The sequence below is a fragment of the Tachypleus tridentatus genome, chromosome 1 (assembly GCF_004210375.1).
Source record: "Tachypleus tridentatus isolate NWPU-2018 chromosome 1, ASM421037v1, whole genome shotgun sequence".
NCBI lineage: Eukaryota > Metazoa > Arthropoda > Merostomata > Xiphosura > Limulidae > Tachypleus > Tachypleus tridentatus.
The window spans coordinates 134,557,761-134,573,343 of NC_134825.1; the positions used below are offsets into that span (position 1 = coordinate 134,557,761).

Below are 15,583 nucleotides of genomic sequence, written 5' to 3' on the forward strand. Positions count from 1 at the left end.
CAAAAGTTAATCATAAGGATGATAAATAGTAAAATTTAATTATAAATAGATGTATACTGTTACAAGTTTAATGTTACTTAGGATAAATGAATGTAATTTTCATGTTACAATTTGAAGTAATTCTAAAAAGAAAAAAACAAATTCATATTTTATGATGATTACTAGGTCAGTCAAATTGTCTGATTCTATTTTGAGTTGTGGTAGAGGAAACAACAGATAAGATAGAAAGTGTTGCTGAGAGAAAGTTTGAAGTGTATTTTGGAGGTTTTATGGATTATGCAAAAGAAATCTGATATTTTTGAGATGAGTAAAAGTATTTTTATTCTTAAAATTATTTTGCAAACAGACTATTAAAAATACTCATTATATTAATGGACAAATCTTTAGTTTATTAAAAATTTAGTTTATTAAAAAAAGTTTATTAAATAATTGGACATGAGAAGATGGGAGAGTGGCATCCAGTCACTGATATTTCTCCTCTATATAAATGCCTAGATTCTCTGAGGTTCACTAGTTACTCATTTTTCAGTCTGAGTTGATATTTTTTGTGATGTTCAAGTTCATTGTAGTCAACTTCTATCTATACATTGCCATACTGGTGGCATCCTACTACTGTCTGCATTTTTTGTGCTCGAGGATAATGTATTGCAGTTTTGTAATTTTCCTTTCTGAATTGCATCAGTTTCACATGGGTTCTGTTATATTGTATGGTTTCTCTCATAATTCCATAGATGCCTTGTTAATGATGGTGCTATTTCATCACTTGTCAGAACATCCCAATGGCAAGATTGTAGAAAACAGTATGTTTTCTGTAGACGTATTTTAATTCTTTTTGTCTTAAGTATTGAAACTATATGAGCAAAGCATGTAGCTAATAGAAGTCATAAAGATGAATTTCAATATATATATTCAGTATTGAAAAATTAAACATCAAGGTATTATTCTATATTTAACTATGATTTCAGATTGTTATAGCATTAAAAACAAACTCTCATGTATCAGTAAACATTCTGTCTGTTAAATGTAATTGCACTGTAAAGGATACAACTTTTAAAAATGTGTGTGACTGTGAATTATTTTTTCTTTCTTTTTTGTAGCCTGAGAGTCAGGGACAATGTTCAGGATCTGGTATTGGTCTTGCAGTACCAAAACTAGAATGGAAGAGCAGCAGCACTGGAGACATCAGCAGTGTTGGTCATGCAAGTCAAGATGGTTCAGGGAAGAGAACTGTCAGAAAGAGCAAGAATAGGTTTTTATTTATAAACATTCAATTATTTTTAATGGAAAATGTGAATCTTTCTGATAGTGTTTTGTATAAAACATAAACCTAATATTGACACCGACTTAGTTTGAGTAATATAGACTAAGTCAACTAATCAGAATACTTTGTGTGGTATTTTTAGATACTCATGACTGACATAGGCTGCAATAACAGTTTTGAATGGGAAGATAAGCTGTTTTATTTTTTGAGAATGTTTCACATATCGTACAAACAAGTCTTCTGTTTTTGCTCTTCATTTGGTTAAATATCAATGGATTATTAGTGTAAATGACAATAGGTTGTTGGAATGCAAATACATACATATTGAAATGGTCTAAAGCTAACATTAAAGCAAATGTTTCTTTTTCTAAAGTAGTATAGTTCTTTTGGTGGCAGTTAAACTCTTTAGAAAATAAACAATGTTCAATACCTTTGTCATCATCTGACTGTAAGAGTATAGCACCAGCACCACAATTGCTTGCATCAACAGTTGATGAGAAAGGCTTATTAAAGTCAGGTGCCTTCAATACAGGGTAAAAGCACAATAAAGTTTTCTACTTTTCAAAAGTAGATTAGCATATTTGGTTTTTCTTTAAAAGGTTTTTTAATGGTACAGTGATGTCAGGAAAAGATTTACAAAACTTAATGCTATAACCAGCTATTCCCAAACATTTCATCAAACTTTTATTGTTTTTAGGAGTTAGATAGTTCACAATGCAATAAAATTTGGCTTTACAAATGTAATTTTTTGTCAAATTTACAGTGAGATTGACCTTATTATGCCTTTCAAAAACATCACATAATACTCATAGATGTTCTTCCGAAGTGCCATTGTAAATTGCAATATCATTGACATAAATTCCAACATCTGACAGATTGTTGAGACATTGATTAATTATTCACTGAAAAATTGTTTGAGAATTTTTAATCCCAAACAGTATTACAATGCACTGGTATAATTCATCAAAGTAACAAAAGCAGAGATTTCTTTTGCACTGTCAGTTAAAGGAACAGCACTGTATCCTCTCAGCAAGTTGCACTTTATGATATATCAGGCCTTTCTAATTTTATGAATACAACCTTCCATTTTTGAAATGGGATAGCAATCTCAATCTGTCTTTGTCAAAGCATTTACTTTGCAAAAGTCTGTACAGAATCTAACCACATCATCAGATTCAGGAATCAAAACACAAGGTGAAGACCAGTTAGTTTTACTGAGTTCTAAATCGCTGTTTTCCAGTATATAAGATATTTATTTATGGATTTTGTCACCCTTGGTTGGATTTACATCAGTAAGATTAAAGACTTGTGAATGATGTATGCTGTTTGAAAGTTAGTTATTAAACTAATGAATGAGATATATCTGTAGTCATTAAATGGTTTTCTGTTTCATCACTGTCTTATGTACAAGTTTATCTATTTAATCCCATTTCATGTCTCCCAAGTTATTGTGTTTTGGTTTTTGTATTGGTTAGTAAGTTGTTACCATTCTTATTGTCTTTTGTACTTTGTGTAGGTTTTCCACTTTTGTGAAGTCTGGTGGTGAATCTTTTATTTTAGGACAAATTAAAACAAATGTTCCTGCAGAATCTGTTATCAAAATATTGGTGAGTTTATGCCATACCAAAGAGTTATGTTACATGCAATCATCAAAATTACAAATCTGAAAATGCTGAAGATCTGTCATTTGTACATTGAAAATATGAGTATAAGAAAAAAGAAATATTATGTCCAAGTCATTATTATGGCATTAAGAAACCAACTAGTTGTAATGATGTAGGCAAAAACTAATACTGGTAAGTTAAGGCATGTTTTTTTTTTCCTTCTTCTTCTTCCAAATAGCAATAATTATGGATAAATGAATTATTTTTTTTCCAATGGTGTCAGATTTTTGAACATTTTAATTTATTGCCTTTATATTAATTTTTTGTTGTCAGGTGTATAGTGATTTTGATAGTATTCAGTTGCATACTTTTACTCATATTATTGTAGATCTACTTCAAAATAGCAGTTTTCAATTAGACTTGTCTCTTAAATAATGAAAGCCTTTTGTTGTTTAGATGCTCTCATGCCATCAACAGTTGTGTAAATCAAAAGTTTTGAATATCTTTGACATTGCAGAGCATATATCAACTCCCCAAAATTATCCACTCTCACATTCTAAATAATGAATTATGCATGTATCTGAATTTGTATAAGCTTTGTTTTCTCCTGTAGATTAGACTTTATTGTTAACAGTTGTACTGTTAACTTTTCTCACTATGAATTGTGATTTCATCTTTAATTTTTGCTTCAAATTCTTCTTCCAGTATCAGATATTCTACAGCTTCTTCATGGTATTGGGAATATTAATTCTCACATTCCTATGAATTCTAATTCGTAGAATACCTGCTTTTGTGTTCAGGCAGAATTTGTCAGCTAACCACAATTCTGAATAAGATTCTGATTGTTTTTCCCAGGAATGTTTCATTTTAAATCTGGAACTAATTTCTCTTATGCCTAATATCATGTTGGATGATTCAGTTCTGGAAAAGTCATTTCTTTCCAAACAATCAGTTGGTAATTTATATCCACTCACCGATCTTTGGTCAATTTATAATTAACATCAGTCAATGCTACATGTTCTGTTTCACCCTACCATATGGCATAAGCAAGGTGTATCTTTTCAGTTCACTCAATCTCTTTTGTTTGTTCTGGCTAACACATGGATTGTTGGAGAGTGTTGTCTCAAATCATTGGTTTGTCTGTGCAATCATTGGTGCTGTGAACCTTTGTTTCATAAGATCCTTCAGTTTGGTCTTAATATATTTTCTTCCCTTTTTCCAATCCAGTCACTCATAAATTATGGATCAAGAAATATTTTATCTGTATATTGTCTGTCGCACTTCTCTGTGTTTTTACTCCTATCTCTTTGTGGTTTCAAAAGTATATCGACTTTGGAGACCTGTCTCATTTCATTTTTTCCTGAAGATACCTCAAAATACCTCATTTTAAAATGGAATATATGTTTGTTAAAAATGTTGTTTATGGCCAAAGACCTAGAAAGCAAATGTTGCAATTTTCATATCAGGGAAAATTGAGGATATTTTAAAATATTTCCTTATAAAACGAAGAATGTAAAACCTACGTAAAATCAAAATTTTACCTGATAACTATATTTTGATGCCATGTTTATTCATGATAATAAAGTAACAATTAAATTTGGAATGCAACTCCAAAATGCTGTGACAGTAGTAAGAGGGCTGAAGTAAATTATGAGCAAATGAAAACCATGAAACATAAGATGTAACACAATGAAGTGTCTGTATCTTATTTAAAGTTAAATAGCTTTTAGTAACATAAAAACTGTTAATTTTTTAGGTGGTTAATTAGTAGTTAAAGATTTATAATTTTCAGATAGGTATTGCAAATGTAGATAAACTAAAGCAGGTGTTGCATATCTGGTCAGTTTCTGTCGCACACACATTCAAAAACATGTTTTACAATTACAAAGACTGCATTTATATTGTAGAAATAGTCAAACTTTCTATTTTTAGAATCTGTATCTGTAGATTTATATTTCTGTAAATTTTCTATTTTTGTGCAAATATTAATACTTTGGGTAATTTTTATATTCCTTTAGAATATATTTTTATAGTTAGAACTTTTCAGAGGCATATCTAATATTATTAAATTTGGAAAGTACGTACACAGAAACTAGTGTGGTGAGAGCAACCACTGATTTAGTTATAAGCTTTGTATAGAAAATGTTATGTATGTGAAATAGATACTTTGTAAAACAAAGATTCCCTTTTCCCATTCACTAAGAAAACAAACAGTTTTGGTTTTTTATTTCATTAAGCATTTTATAAGAGCTAATCTAATAATGTGTAGTTTATTATTTTTGTGTATTGGTACATGTCACAGCATACCTTTTCAAACAATTACAAATTAAACAGTAGTAAACATGTGCACTGGATAACAAATTGAGTCAGTAAAATTCATCTTTTTTTCTTTATTAAGAAACCCACATGTTTACTTGAGTTTTAATAGCTGTACTAAACTATGATATTTATGCTGTATGTCAAATCTGAACATGTATGATTTAATTCTGGAAGTTGTTCTGTATATTTGCAGGATGTAGATGGAGAAATAATGTGGGCACCTTCTTCTAACATTTATACCTGTTCTGTTACATCTCCAAAAAAAGAAACCAAACTCAAAGGTCTAAAAAAGCTTTATTGCTTACCAAATCACACCATCAGTATGTATATGTAATACTTTTGTTTCTATACATTTTATGATAACTTGTGAACATAATTATTAACAATCTTTATATTACTTAAGATTATTTTCGTGCAGGAAGAACTCTCAACATTGCTTATTTTTGAATTTTTAAATAACTAATGTTTTGTTCTATATATCTGTAATTTTGCATTTCTTTATTTTTTATTGAACATTTTTTACAAACTAACTTTAATTCTTTGTAATTCTTTTTACTTTCACATTGTTTCCTTGTCCCAGGCATCCATTAAAAAACAAAAACAAAAAACCCACCAACCAACCATCTAGGATTGAATTCTAGATTATTACCAACATAGAAATAATACTTCTTGGGCAGATAAATGTAGGTGCTTATACTGAGGCAAATAATTTTTTGCAAGAGCAATGTCATCCTTGTTTGTCACACAAAACAACTTTTCAATACATTTCTCATTATAACCAACTTCTGCAAAGTGTGGTGAGATAATATTTAGCCTAAACACCATGATATACTTTCCACATTAATATCAGCTTCAAAAAACCACATTTTGACAGATCATTTGCACAAAAGTCCAATAAAGCTACATCATGGACTTGACAAACATGTTAACCATCATTATATTGAAAACTGTCATTGATTTTGAGGTATTTCTGGAAGCTTTTCAATCAACTTGTTTATTATTTTGTTAACTTTCCTACTCAGTCAATTTGGCTAAGTATGTGGCCTTAAATTGACCTTTACAGTTCATGTACTATAATGTTTAATATGTTTTATGTATTTTCATGAAATTTTGCAAGCTTCCAGTAGACATTGAGTCTTTTATACAAAATTTAGAATTTTTAATGAAGTATTTTCACACAAATTCATCCTTCAATATTTTGAGTAAAGTGTTGACTGCTTTAAGTGCAAAATGACTTTCATGTTTAAATTAAAAATTTAATCTTCATCTGAAACTATTAACTTTTATTTGTATAATCACTAAAACTTACTAAATAAATTTTAAATATTTTTCAATCAATTTCAATAATTTTATAACTACCATAAAAAAAGAATGAAATTAATTTAAATTATCTTTTTTCTTTCTAGAATAGCATCAAGTTGTAACAGGAAACTACATTTGTTTATTCTAAGTAGCTTAAATGTCATAACAGTGTATTACTGTTTTTACATAAATATTTTGTTTCATTGTTCTTTGTCTAAATAATCCCACCACACAAGTTGTAAATCACTCGATGAATGCATAGCTAACACCACTCTGTCAAATAACACAGTACATAAGCTTCTCACAAACATATCTCATGAAAAGATTATGTATTTTTTGTTTATTTTACTTTGTTACCCAATAAATTTCTAATTTCTACATTTTAAATACTTTTATAATAACAAATATAGAACATGCATGAAAAACAAGAAATATATTTCTTAACATTTTTTTAGCTGTTGATTGTTTCAGCCAATAATCACAAACATAAATCTATTGGCTAACTATTGTGTCTAGTACTTAACCAGCATGATTCCTTTAAAGTAGATAATGTAATGATTTCCAAGCATAATTTCCAATATTTTTATCAGACTAGTTGTAGCACTGCCTATGTAGGGATGGGTTGGATTGTTCATTGCAATGGTATTTTAAATATCTTCTCAATAAATCATCAGTACTTTACAATACTACATAGTATTTTGTTTTATAACAGTATTTATGTAACGACTGAATGAAAAATTCTGAGAATATCTCATTGTTATAGCAAAAGGTTTGAATTTCTCATTCTTCTTTTTTCTGCTGCTTTTTATAACATAACTTAAAAATCAAAACAATGGTATTAAGCAATTTCACTAATATGACAGTTTCAAATGGAGTGAGTATCTGCTTTTGTAAGTATTATTAATAAGTAGTAATTAACAAAAAAAAACAACAATTCTACTGTAAATGTTGTTATTGTAACCTCTTTAGATTAGTTTTCTTAGAGAAAATTGGTGGTTTTTTTTAAAACAGTTTAATAAGTACAGGATGAAACATGCATGGTTTGGCAGAATGTTAACAGACGTAAGTAAGATAAACTCAATTTTAATTGAATAATTATATTACTCTATGTTAATTTTTGTGTGTGCTATTATGTATGGATGGAGTAAATGTTATCCCTACAATCTTGTTTGCATTATTTTGGAAAGATTGAAATTAGTAATTCCTATGTTTGCCTTCTTTTTTGAAAAGTGTTTTGTTTATTTGTACAATGTAAGTGGCCAGGGCAAACTTGGTAAAAGTCAGGAAATTTATTTTTAAAGCTCTGTATGCATCCTGTGTTGACTTGCATATTAAATGTGATAGACATTTGAATATTGTTGGTGTGGCAGTTAGATATACTGTCAATATCCATATCCCATTTCTCAAAAAAGGGGTTAAGTGTCATAAACTAGCTACATTATATCCACCATTCAAATAAAGAAATATTGACTAATTTTCTTCTGTAACCTGTGGTAATGTTGAAGTATATGAGTAGCAAGTCTAGTATATTAAAGATATCATCTAGAACTTGATAGAAACTGAGCCACAGAATCTGATGGACTACTAAACCCTTGGTTTTTGTTTTGTTTCTTCTAACAGCTATGTTGTGATTGGTGTAACTATTTCAGTTTAATCACTAGAAAAGAGAACCTCAAAAGAAATTCCACTTGTTTCACAATAATGCTTATGTCAGTCTAGAAATTTGTGGTTTTTGGCCTACAGATACTGATGTGAAGAGCACCTTCATTTGCCTGGGTAAAGTTCTGAGCATATGTAGTAGTAATTTGGTAATAATACACAAATATTGCTACAATTTGTGAATCAAATGTGACTTTTAGGCTAGAAATAGCAAATTATAAATGATATCTAAATGTGTACCTGTCAAAGGCAATTGTTAGTATAAGCTTAGTGTGTGGAATAACATGTAAAAGTTGTCAAATGTTATAATGACACTGTTTTCAGAAGTTGACAGAACCTTGGAAAGGAAAGGTTTATGTTGTAGTTTGCTGCACTTGCATTTTATTTTTTAGTGTATATTATGAAAATTCTTGCATAAATACTATAATATCATAGCCTCTCCTCATCACTCAAGTGAAAATATGTCACTTGTGTTGTCATAGCTTGCACCTGTGATGACAAAACAAACTTTAGGCAAAACATCTTTTAAACTGTGAATGCAAAGATTAGTTACTGAATAACAGAATAAATAAATAATCTAAGTAAATCTGTGTGTGTGTGTGTTTTGGGAGTTGATAAGTAATGCTTATCTTTTGAGGTTGTACTTCAACCCTATAATTATCACACACTAATATGAACAGTGTTATGAAAATTTAAAATGTATAAAAGCTCATTGGTGTTTATGTATTGTTTGGTGTTAAGACTACCATTTTCAAAAGCAATGACTATTTTTTACACACTTCTAAAAATGCAGTTGTTCTCATTCTCAAAATTAAAATAAAATACAAACAACTTAATGTACCGGGTAAAAACCAAAAACCCAACGAGACTGGAAACAGTTTCACACATTTACATTTTGATGTATTTTTACTGTGCCATCCCCAGGAGTGCAATGTTTTTTTGTATAAGTGTTATTCTTGCAAAACATTGCACTCCTGAGGATTATACAGTAAAATATGTCAGAATGTGTTGAGTTTACGAGACTGTTCACAACATCATTGATATTTTATTTTTAACTTGTATAGTAAGTAATTTGTATCTTATTCTAATTTTGAGGAGGGAACACTCTCATTTTTAAAAATGTGTTGAAAATAATTATTGTTTTATAACATATGAATTTGTAATTAAAACTAGTTAAAAATTAGCACTATTAAACAAGGAAAAAAAACTTGATTTTCTCCCAAATTTTCAGAAAAAGTTGTTATATAAACTTACCCAACCAACCATCTTGAATATTAAGTATATAAAGAACATACGCCACCCAAAGAATATCAAGTTCCCATGTACTTTAGAACACATGATCTCTAGTTAGAAAAGGTAATGTACATATGGTTTGTTCCAAAACAGACATGGTGTAATTAAACTGAGCATTAAAATATTTTTCATTGTACATTGTTTTCAAAATTTCAGTATATGTAGCTTTTCTTATAGTATTTCCAAATTTCAGCAACATTTTATGATGTATATATTTTGTGAGTCATTAAGCTTAATTTAAATTTTTCTTGTCTTTGAATAGAGGTAAAATTTTATAAGCTGATGTATCCATAATGTCACTTGTGGTCTGTTTATTACTCTTCTGCAATTTAGTTTGTAGCCCAGTTTTATTATTTGTCTGAATTTATGTGCGATGCTTTGGTTTTGGACTTTGTATAGTTGTAATATCAGAAGTGAAGATGATGATTTTTAATTTAATATTCCTTAGCCACTAAAATTAACATGGGGTATGTTTGTGAGCTGCTTAGAGGTCTTAAACCTAAGAATAAAATAAGAGAGCCAAAAAAAGATGTAACCTTGTTTTAAAGCAGCATAATTTATCCTCGTAATTTGTTTCTTAAAGATTTTCATCTCTGTTACATATATAACACACTATATTGTCCAGGATGTTTACTTGTTGTGAATCTAGTAGAATGCATCAATTATAAAAGGACATCAGGTATGATAAGTTGGTAATTAAGCTCTGTTCTTACCTCTGTTTTTCTACACCTTAATTGTTCAAGGTTTGATTATGATATTTACATTACAGTACTATATAAATAAGAAAGAGATTGTATATTTACTCGCTTTCAAATTGTTTCCATCAGTTTATTTATATTTTTGTCTGATTGGCAGTTTAACAATATACAAGTTAGTAGGAGATACAAACATTTTGACTGGCTTCATGAGCGGTTGGAAGCTAAATTCACTCCAATTCCTATACCACCACTGCCAGATAAACAGGTTTCAGGTAATTTGATTAACTTTGCTTTCTCCATAAATGGTGGATATACCACAAAAATTCAATTTTCTGATGAAATAAAGTAATCTATTATTCTGAAGAAGTGATAAGTGTACATCCTGTGATATTCCTCCTGTTAAATTAAAAGTTGTTATATGATTATATACATTTATGTAGGCTTATCTATCCTATATGAAAAATGTACCTGTGAAATTCATCTCTGACTATATAGAAGATTCAGTGTGTTAATTTTAATATTCAAACCAATAAGTCATGTTATAACTACAGCCAGTGTAATGTTATGATGGAATGGTGCACATCAAAACTACATTTTGATATTGCTTAGCATTTCACAGGTGATGTGATAACATCAACATTTGATTGATTTTAGGCATGGAATATAACAGCACTTTCCCGCATGAAATATTCACACATTCATGTCATAAAGATGTGTTCAGGTAGGGGATTAGATTCTCATAACAAGGATATATTTTATCCTTAATGGTATTTAAAAACATGGAAATATGGAACAACTTGGAATATCGGGATCATCCAGACAGAGACCTGTGACAAATCATAACCCTGATGTGGTGAGCAGTTTGTCTTCTAGCAATTCAGAGTCCATGAACAAAAAAGATCTGTGGCAAAAGCTATCATTGATATCACTTAATTGTTTTCCTTTTTGCAATAGAAATAATTAATCAAAATAATATTTCATAATTAATCAAAATACACTAACAAAACTTAATGAAAGTATTTTCATTTGGCTAAAAGAAAATTCCTCTTTTTTTATATATATAGTTTTCTCTCACAGTTTGTCTTGTACACTTTTCAACATCTTACAAGACATTTTTTTTCTGAAACAAACATTAAGGATACTTTTTTTTAACCCCATCAGCACTTGCTCATATATTACATGACCTTGTAACTCCTATGAAACTATGAAGGTGCACATGCTACAACTGTGAAAGTACTCAATGTATATTAACACTCTCACTACAGGCTCAGTTGAATTGGTTGATTTCATAACCCCAAATTGACTATTAGTTTCCATACTATGACTTCTATTTATTTTTTTTGTAACTTTAAAAAAATTTGTAAGTTTTTTAATAATCATTAAGAGTGATTATTAGTAAAAAAAAAGTCAGAATTCTTAATAAAGTTTTTTGATAAAAAATTTTCTCCATGAATATATGGGGTCAAAGTGTTGAGTGTTGAAGTGCAAAGCATTCTTCAGGTCAAGATGAAGAGTACTTTTCTTCATGTGCAAAAATTTTAAATTTCATTTGTATGCTCTTTAAAACCTTGTAAATAGATTTTTATTTTATTTTTTCAGTAAAACCTTCCATTTTATCTATTATTTTCTCTGACTGTCTGGGTGATTGGTTTGACCAATTGTGTAACTACCGTAAAAATCTAAATTACACCTTTTTGTCGTTTTTAGAATGACTGTTTATTGTAACATAAAACTACAGTTGTTTATCCTTAATAGCTTAAGCCTTGTAACAGGATACGTCTGTTTCTATTTAATAGAGGAAACTGTTTGAAAAGAGAAGATGTTAGAAAGCTAAGTTCTTATAATGTTAGATTTTTTAATGTCATTTGATTTCATTACATTTATCTATAGAAAGTAGAGTGAAAAAATATAATTAAACTTGCAGTGAAATTGTAAGACATGCATTGTTTTATTTAATAACTATTGTCTAAAAATTTATATGCAAAAATGGCTCGTTTGGGTTGAGAAAATATTTTACGTAGAAGAGCGAACAACGTTTCGACCTTCTTCGGTCATCATCAGGTTCACCTGACAAGTGGGTTTCTCGACATCACTGATTATTGTCTAAAAACTTGGCTGCTGGTACTCCATCATACTATGAGTGTTTATATTAATTCTACAAATAATAAAATAATTTTGAGTTAAGCATTCCCAGTTTGTTAGGTATAATGAATTGGTTTTATATGAAAACTCTAGACTGCTATGTACTTTTGAAGAAGATATAAATTGAGCATTCTCACTACTACATAGAATTTGCAAGTTAGAGAAAAACATTGGAGACTGTTCTAACTAAAGCTGAAGAAATAGTTAATGAGAAATACAGATTGTGGGAAAAGGCAGCAGGACTTCATAAGGAGCTTAAGTTTTTACATGTAAAGGAGGCATCAGCTAAGATTACCAATGACATTCAAAAAGTTAGAAGTGATAGTATTAGGTCTAAAAGTAGTGAACTTAATTGTAAAGATCTTATTCTGCTGAGCAACAGATTTCAGCTTTTGACTTATGTATATGAGGAACTGTTGGAGGGAGGTAAAGCAAAAGGAATAGAGAAGGATATGGATTATGGACTTAAGAATTTATACTTATAGGTGATTCCTTGACATGGCATGTGGATAGAATAGTTTGAAGGATAAATATGGAGAAAAGTTAGATTATGCTATTGTAGGATCAGATGAAAGACATAACTGAGAGCAAGAGATATAAAGAAGGGGACTGGCAGTAATGCAATTTTTGTTGTGCACATTAGGGGCTAATGATATAGGAAAGAGCATGTCACAGGAGCTTATTAATAATTACAATGGTTGATAAAACACTTAAAAAATAAAAGTCACAAATTAATTATATCAGGCATACCATCAAGAATTAATTGTAGAGATGCAATTTTGAGTGGGTCACTAGAGCTAAATGTGAGGCTGAAATTAATACCGTATTTTCCGCCTAATAAGCCGAATTTCTGGCCCTAAATTTTGGACCTGATTTCTGGGGGTCGGCTTATTGGCCGATCACTCCTTTCGGAAATTTCTTCTTCTTAGGAAATGTTTTTCTTTTGAATTAATTACACTCGCCTAATTACAGTGAGCGGAGCCAATAACGAATGACATATTGATTCCATCTCTGTCTCAATATGACACGTTCTGCTTTACTACAGAACGCCAATGATCACACACAACATGCATGCTGACGCTGAAACGAGACTAAGAAATCATTTTGAAGAAACTTGTCACTTCTGAAAAATGGCTTCGGGCTTATTGGGCGGTAATAAGCAAAAACCCTCATTTTCAGAGCTGAAAATTGGCCTCGGCTTATTAACCAGAAAATATGGTTGAAAACCAGATTAGCTGGTTGAACTTGTGGGATCAGTTCAGTGGGAAGAGGGAACATTTTGGAAGAGATAGTTTACACTTAAGTAGGAAAGGGTCTGGCATGTTTGCAAGGGCTATTAATTCAGCTGGAAAGGAAATTTTAAAGTAGGACTGTATAGTGATGTGGGCAAAGATAAACTAAATCCAACAACATTTGAGATTGGGAGGAAAGTTTAGCATTAGAAATCAGTATAAAAGTAGTTATAAAGATAGGCTTAATTCATACCATCGTAATGCTAGAAGTATAAGAAATTAAATAGATATCTTCAAGGTAATGGTAAGAATAGAATATTTTGATGTAATGATGAGTAGATTCAGGCATATTATTTTATTAGTGTTGCTAACACAAATTAGAGTGAAATACGGTTCTGTTAGTGTATCTAATAAAGTCTGTAATCAAGTATTTAATTTTCTTAGTGTTACTACTGAAGTCTGAACCGATTTTCTTTAGGTCAGTGTAGACTAGAGTTAAGCATATCTCTTTGTCATTGCTAATATATGTATTCATTTAATTTTTATTTATTTTTTCTTTTCTTTGGAGAGTAGTCACCTTCCCACAACTGTCTGCAGGCAGCAAAGGGTAATATAGATGTGTGACGTTGTAGGCTTGTGCACCAGCATCTCGCTCTCCTAATTTCTATTTCTGTTATTTTTCATTTTTTATTTCTGTTGCTATTCCTTTATTTTATTTCTGTATGGAAAACTGGCAAATGGAAATTAAGAATGTATCCTCTGTTACATGGGTCCTAGCTTTTTTTGTGAGTTTTATCAGTAAAAATCTGACATTTTATTGGTGTTACTAGAAAAGACTATAATCAGTTATTTTATAAGTTATCTAATTACAAACACCTTAGGTGTGAAAAAGAGGTGTGGCCAAAAAGGGATTGAGTGCCCAACTTAAAGGAATGAAATAAAAATTGCTGACTAAACTAGTAACTACACTTATAGCATTGTAATAATTTCACAGTAGATATTCATTCATTCGTTATTACTTGGAACAAAAATATACTTTACAGAACCGTATTCTTTAAAGTATATGGTGGTAGTTTTTCTCTTTAAAATAGTGTTAATAACTTCCTTTATGAAAATGTCACACAAACTAGATTAGAAATTTATTTTCGTAACTCACATGTACTCAGTACAGCAGCATCAAGCATCATTATTTATGCTAATTGCCTAAGTTAATAACATGTGATACTAAATGCTCTTTTATAAGGAGAAGTTCATAAAAGTTAGCAAATTTGTGTTAAGAAGTTGGGGATGGATAGCAGATAATAACTGTTCACCTGTATGATTCTAAATCAACTGTCTTTAACACAATTGATAAAAAAAATAGAAATTGTCTACTTCTATTCTTGATTGAAGCTGTAGTGAACATATCTCTGATAGCTCACATGACTTTTGCCTAGGCAAGCACAAAAATATTTAAAATTGAATGTGTGCTGTTTTGTATAATTTTGCACACTTGTATTTAGACCAAATCTGACACACAGTTGTGGGGTATAAAGACCTATCAGTGTGTCAAACTTGAAAACCTATGCAAAAATTGTTTTTCTATAAACTATTCTTTTGATACTTCTGTTGTGAAGAGAAAAAAAAAGGAAGAAATTAAATAAAAATTTGATATTTTTTAACATGTGTATTTCTTAATGGATGGATTACCTTAAAATTTGGTGTGTGATGTAAGGATTCAGTAGATAACTTGGATTATCGTAGTTCAAGCTACAGAAAGTTTAAAATTGCTAAACCATCACTCCTGCTTGTAACATACTGTGACCCACAGGATGTTTTGGCTACATTACACAGTACTGTGGCTTGATAATAGTTATAACTATAGTTAAGTATATCAGTTTCTAGTCAAGAAAAATACAATGTATCATTTTTTATTGTAAGAGTGAAGAGTCCAGTTAAAGCCTAACATTTGCTAGTAAAAGCACATTCAAGATTCGTAATTCTCTTTTCATCTGCTGTTTTAGTATGTATTCTTTAGCACCATATGTTCTGTTACTATCCATACAAGAATATTATTTATAAGTGGATTTTCAG

The 15,583-nt window shown here is 30.0% G+C and overlaps 1 pseudogene across 1 annotated transcript in view; it reads left to right on the forward strand.

The window, feature by feature from the left end:
- Nucleotides 1-15,583, forward strand: part of LOC143224816 (sorting nexin lst-4-like) — a 76,449-nt pseudogene that overhangs the window by 27,072 nt on the left and 33,794 nt on the right. The window contains exons 5-8 of the transcript XR_013013459.1: nt 1,098-1,249; nt 2,778-2,868; nt 5,378-5,504; nt 10,294-10,408. The product of XR_013013459.1 is annotated as a sorting nexin lst-4-like (transcript). The remainder of the gene's footprint in view (nt 1-1,097; nt 1,250-2,777; nt 2,869-5,377; nt 5,505-10,293; nt 10,409-15,583) is intronic.